Source organism: Poecilia reticulata, linkage group LG20, assembly GCF_000633615.1.
Source record: "Poecilia reticulata strain Guanapo linkage group LG20, Guppy_female_1.0+MT, whole genome shotgun sequence".
Taxonomy (NCBI): domain Eukaryota; kingdom Metazoa; phylum Chordata; class Actinopteri; order Cyprinodontiformes; family Poeciliidae; genus Poecilia; species Poecilia reticulata.
This window is the reverse complement of record NC_024350.1, coordinates 14,690,124-14,696,139: the sequence shown is the minus strand read 5'-3', so window position 1 is coordinate 14,696,139 and position 6,016 is coordinate 14,690,124. Positions and strand designations below refer to the sequence as shown.

The 6,016-nt window shown below is 37.3% G+C and overlaps 1 long non-coding RNA gene across 1 annotated transcript; it reads left to right on the top strand.

The window, feature by feature from the left end:
• Positions 1 to 11: 11 nt before the first annotated feature.
• LOC108165677 (uncharacterized) lies at positions 12 to 3,276 on the top strand. Its single transcript, XR_001776003.1, has 2 exons — positions 12 to 139; positions 221 to 3,276. It is a non-coding gene; the product is annotated as an uncharacterized LOC108165677 (long non-coding RNA).
• Positions 3,277 to 6,016: the final 2,740 nt, after the last annotated feature.

The following is a 6,016-nucleotide window of genomic DNA, read 5'->3' as shown; positions in this document are numbered from 1 at the left end:
CTTCTGCCATGTTTACATATTTTTAGCTCATCAATCTTCTGACGGTCACTTACTAATGCCACTGAGAATCAGCATATCGGCTCTGCTCTTRGCTCTGACAATAATCTAATTTGCGCTCGTGTACTACATCAAGAAAAAGGTATGTGTTGCACATGGCATCAACACAGACACAGGTAAACCCATAGAAGACACCAAATCATGTTTTTTTTTTTTCCAACAGGAACCCCAATATCAGCCTCAGCTTCAGATGGTCCAGATGGTTGAGCCTAACGACAACGACCTGTACGGAGCAGAAAGAAGTTCCTGGAGAAGAAAAATTCCCCAACACTCAAAAAAATGAACTTAGGGGGTTATTATATTAACAAAAGAATATATCCTTTTAACACAATAATTTCATGTTTCAAACGAAAACGTGATAAAATCATGTTTGATAAACAAATCTAATCATGTTGACATAACATGATTCATTATAGTCAGACTCATCTTGTGCAGAAGACGACGAGCGAGATCACGGGAGATCACGCGAGATTATGGGAATTCACATCGGGCCACGCGGGAGAATCTTTTTGCGTGCCCGGGAAAACTCCAGCGGCAGTTATGAGAAGACAAAATTTTCCTGGCAGCGTTGTGCATATACATATCCACAGTGTTATATGTTAGATCACGTTTCTATGTAATTGATGTCCTCAAGTCAGTGGCTAACATGTGTTAACATCACATGAAGTGATCGTTAGCTGGCTATTAATCAGCGTTTCTCTAACATTTGCACCGTTTCCTGCTTGCTCCATGCTTGTGTCAAAATATTGAATTAAGGTGGTCATTGCATTTATAAAAAAAAATAACATGTTTTAACAAAATTATTTTATGTTTCAAAGGCAAATGTGATAAAATCACGTCAAATAAAAATAACATTCAACAACCTCGCGTTAATAAAATCTATTCAAATTGAGACAACTTGATTCAGTCAGACTGATCTCACGCCGAAGAGGGTCTGTCGAAACCAGGAGATCACGCGAGATGACGGAAGATCACGCGAGATAACTGTCTTACACCTGAGAAAACTTCAGTGTTTTTTCAAGAGAAGCCGAAGATTCCTGGTGTGCATCGGCTTAATTTGAAAAAACGTAAGATTCAATCTATTTTCAGCCGTCTAAAACAAAATAAAAAGATGTAAATTAAAATCATCAGACTTTTAAAAAAACATTTTTGCTATGTTTGATCAGGTTTATATGTAATTGTTTACTGACTCAAGTCAGTGGCTAACATGTGCTAACATCACATGAAGTGATGGTTAGCTGGCAATTAATCAGGATTAAAAGTGTTGGTAGTAAAACACTTTTACAACACGAACGGTGATTTTAGAAAGGATTTCAATTTCAGCAAAAATGATTCTGACTATTGGTTGGGGCCTTGGTTATCTGGCCACAAAGGGTCTTGAAAAATTACTTGGAAATAGTATTGCACAAGAAGAAGATGACACCGACACAGAGAGGTCATCTGACGAGAGTTTTGAGAATGGCTTTGATGAAGAATCCGAAGAGTACAAGAGGTGGAAATACTTTGATTTTGAGGAACTTATTCCTCAAGAACTTGAGGAAGAACCGGTTTCTGAAGAGAAAAACAGCATGGACACTACCTCAGAAGTTGCCAGTACCACTTCAGGTGTCTTGACTGATTTGACAGTAATGACTCCTGAATATACTGTTGCTTTGAATAGCAACAGTTTTTTTGATCATGTTTTGGAGCTCCTCTAGGAAACTGACTCTGGGGATAGTGGAAGTCTTGATATTTCCCTGGAACAAAGGGATCTGGCTGTTGACGCGAGCTGTGACAGCAAGCAAAATAATGCAGATCATTTTTCTGGCATGGACGCTGAAGATAACGTTTCAAGGAAGAAAGTCCATTTTGAAAACTCGCATGCTGAGAATGTTGTGGAACATTTGGAAGTCTTTTCTGAGCGTTTTCTTCCAAAAATATGGTCTTCTGAAGAAGAATACGCAGAAGACAACATTGAGTTCTCAGAGAATTTTGACAGGAGGGATTTTTCCAGTCAGTCTCTGAGCATAACTCCTCCGACATATTCGTCCTATTTTCATAAAGTTTCTGTGTGTTCTACTTCAGTAGAAACTTTTTCGGAAGAATGCTCAAAATGTGACGTTCAAACTGAGCCACAACATTGTGACGGCATGACTGGATATTTCTTTCATGGAAGTTCATTCTGACAGCAGAAATGCCAGAAAAGTGAGGTCACAAGTTTCCAAGTGGTTTCGCCAGCTAGGGAATAGGTTGGCTAACCTCCGACCAAGGAGAAAGAACTAACTATTCTCTTTCATGGCGAAGAAAAGTTTGAGAAGCTCATCAATGACCTGATTTCACCTCTAGAAGAGCTTCAAACACATTTCGGAGAAAGTGGATGGAACATGGCCCGCACAGAGTCGTTCCCCAACTCCATTGTCAATGCGGCTTATCGGAGTTATGGCCACAAGGTTTCCAGTGCCTGTTTTGGTGTGCTTCAAGGGTGGACTATGACTATGGACTATGCTGGAGAGTGTCCCTCCTAGAGACTTCTTTGTTCTGCTGGGGGATTTCAACGCTCACACAAGCAATTACAGTGAGACCTGGAGGCTTGTGGTTGAGAGGATTGGCCACCCTGATCTAAACTTGAGTAGTTTACTGTTATTGGACTTTGGGCTCATCATGGATTGTACACCTTGTCCAAGCATAAGTGTTATAAATTCAAGTACTTCAATGACTCAAGTCTATGCTTTTATTTTGAAGTGGTTCCTTTTATTGGAAGGAGGTTTGTTCCATTTATTTCTTCTTGACGTTCAGTTGATCTGTTTGCTGTTTACTGTTGAGACTGGTGCCACAGTCATTGATGATGTAAGTTGTGGTGTTAGTCATGTGTCATGAATGGGTAGATGTTGGTTGTCACTTCTGACAACACTTCTTGGTTACAAGTGTGTTTCTATAGTTTTTGAAAGTCTGTTTTGCTCTTAATGGTTGTGATTTAGTGTTGAAACTATCTTTGTATTTGGCTGTTGGTCTTGAGATTTGGGCAGTTGGAAATAGATTGATTCCTCTGCTATTCTGCATCATTAAAATTTAAACAGTGCATTAGAAAGGGAATTAATGCTGATATTTAAGGTTTATTTGCTCACTGATGTTAATTTTAAATGGTAATTTGAATCTGTATTATTGTATTTTCAGAAACTGCTTCAATTTATTTGCACCGCCCTGTTAGTAATTCTTCAGTAAACCATTTAAACACCCTGATGACCAGCGTGCTTTCTGACCGAAGCCCTATTGATCAGTTAAAAAAATCCAGCAAGAGAGGTCAAAATCCTCAACAATAAGGGTGTCCATATGTGCTTGTAGCACCAGGACACCCTTGTCACATTTCTATGGTAGACTTTGTTGTTTTCCCATCTAATCTGTGGCTCCATGTCTTGGACTGTTGGGTGAAGACAGGGGCAGAGCTGTCCACTGAACGAATGGTCAGTGGAGTGACCGAATGGTTCATTAACAAATACAATACACTTCTAACTGCTGACAAGCGCTCCATTACTAAAGCTTATAAATGATCGATGCAAATCTTCTGTATGCGTTAAATAATATCATATACTCAGGTTAAATAAAATATCATTAAACTCAAAGCAATCAAAAATATTTGTTTTCTGTAACAGGTAATTTCTCCTTTTCAGGGAGCCTAAACTGTTTGAACGGAATGTTTGAAATATACTATGAAAATATTTAATTAGCAGAATCCTGATAATAAATTTTAGTTGTGAACTGAATGGTTAGATTGGCTCTAGACACAAAAGAATTGGTAATTAGTAATCATACTATGGAACTTGATTACGTCAAGAGATTTCTCACGTTAGAGAATGAACCGTTTGATTTTCTTTAGCTGACTAAATTTAACCTTACCAAAGTTTTTCCTTAGAGCAAGCAGGTACTGAGTTTGAAGCGTGGGTCAGATGCATGGACTCAATTTAAATAGGTTAACTTATAAAGCATTATAAATTAATCAAAATTATAATACCAGAGTCTAGCTTTAGCAGATGGCTGAAGGCATCTGACCTGGCTATTTAATTTTTTTATTTATTTTATTTCAGTAATGTTACTATGGAGGTAAATGCGGAGTGGACATTGGATACACACATACTTTGTACCATTCTGTCATGATACAGATTCTTAATTTATTAGTAATAAAAAGTCTTAAATTTGAGTCGGTGAAACCAGAAACCTTTGCTGTCAGAGCTTTAAATGTGCCCGCAATGTCCACATAAATATACCTACTAGCTATGGATTTCTAGTATTTTTTTTCTGGCTGAAACACTCAGTGGATTGTCCATTATTCCTACTACTCCATGAACAGACTTGATCTGTCTTTTTATAAATATTCCTCTGCTCTAAAGATGTCTTCTGTTATTGTACTTGTTTTCCCCCAAATAATTGTAGTTCAGAAACAATTTTGAAGTCCATTGGTTTAATTTTGAAATGTTGAGGGTTTTTTTAATTTTATTTTATGTGCTCATTTTGGCCTACGTTACTATTGCTTTTTACCAGTGGTGGGAAGTAACGAAGTACTTAAGTACTTCGTTACTGTACTTAAGTGCAATTTTTGTCTATCTGCGGAGTTTCTAACTTTTGATGTGATTGTCTAACTGTTTTGGGTCATTTCTGAATAAAGAGTACAATGTTTTATTTGATAGAAATGATTCTGACAATTTTTATATTAACATTGATGAAGACACACTTTTACAGTTTTATTAAAGAACATAATTACATAATTCTATAATTTAGTGTACATTTAACATTTCACGACAAGAAACGAATTATTGTATTTTAATTATTGTATTTATATTTTATACATTGATAAATTACTTTTGATTTATAAATCAGTCATTGTCGAACATTAAACTACATATTTTTCTTACTTTTTCCAGAGAAGAAATATTTATTACAGTATGTCAACTCTGCTAACAGCAAAGAGTGAAAATAATTCTAACAGAGTAAATTATTTTTATTTCATTACATAAGTTGTATTAATACACTAATACTTCAGATTGAGATATTTAAACAAAAAAAAGTGAGAAAGAGAAAGAATAGAACATTTATTTATATTATACTGGGAACACTGGTCACAGGCAGGGCTCAGTCTGCTGGTCACACTGGGAGAACTCCAATGACTTCTGGTTGACAGGCAAAAGCCAAGGATAAAAGAGAAATTATCCAAAAGTGAAATAGAAAATACATAAAGGTTTTCTTCACATTCAGAAAAATACATTTTCAGCATGTTGGGCTCTGACTCGTAGCATCTTTATAACTAAATACCTACATGGTGAAGCTGAGCTGGGAAACAGACTGAAGAACAGCAGCTCCAGCTCTGATCCTGACTGACCTTTCCTCACAAAATCCACTGGTTTTTTAATGAACTTCTCTAACATCGGTTTTTCATCAGCTCTCTCTCATTAGAAAACAGTGGGAAAACGTTAGCTGCTACGTATCAGCGGTTATTTCGGGCCAATTTAGCTACTTAGGAAATATTTCTCGTTTGTTTAGAAGCGAATTTCTGGCTGCAAAGTCAAGTAATTCTTATCTTTCATCCCTACCTGTGAAAGGTAATGCCAATGAATCCAGTTTGTTTCGTAAAACGGTTGAAACAAGTTCACACAGCACAGTACTTAGCTCCGATCGCCCTGCTGCCACATATAGAAGATGGCGGACGCTGTTACGTACGACTCAGCGCTCCATTAGGCGTCTAGGTATAATGTCTATGATTACGTCCAAGTCGCATTGCGCTTTTTTTTCCGTTAAAATATGACGTTCAGGGACTTATGGTGGCGCCGTAAAATCCAAGCAATAACGTGACTTACGTGTCTGTTGTCAGCCTTTGCCTCCTCCTTTACTCGCACGCGGAGCTCCAAGAAATGTGCAGTGGTTTCCTCTGAGCGGGAGAAGATATCCGTCTAATCGTCAGTAATATAATAGCGCTGCATTATATTACAGC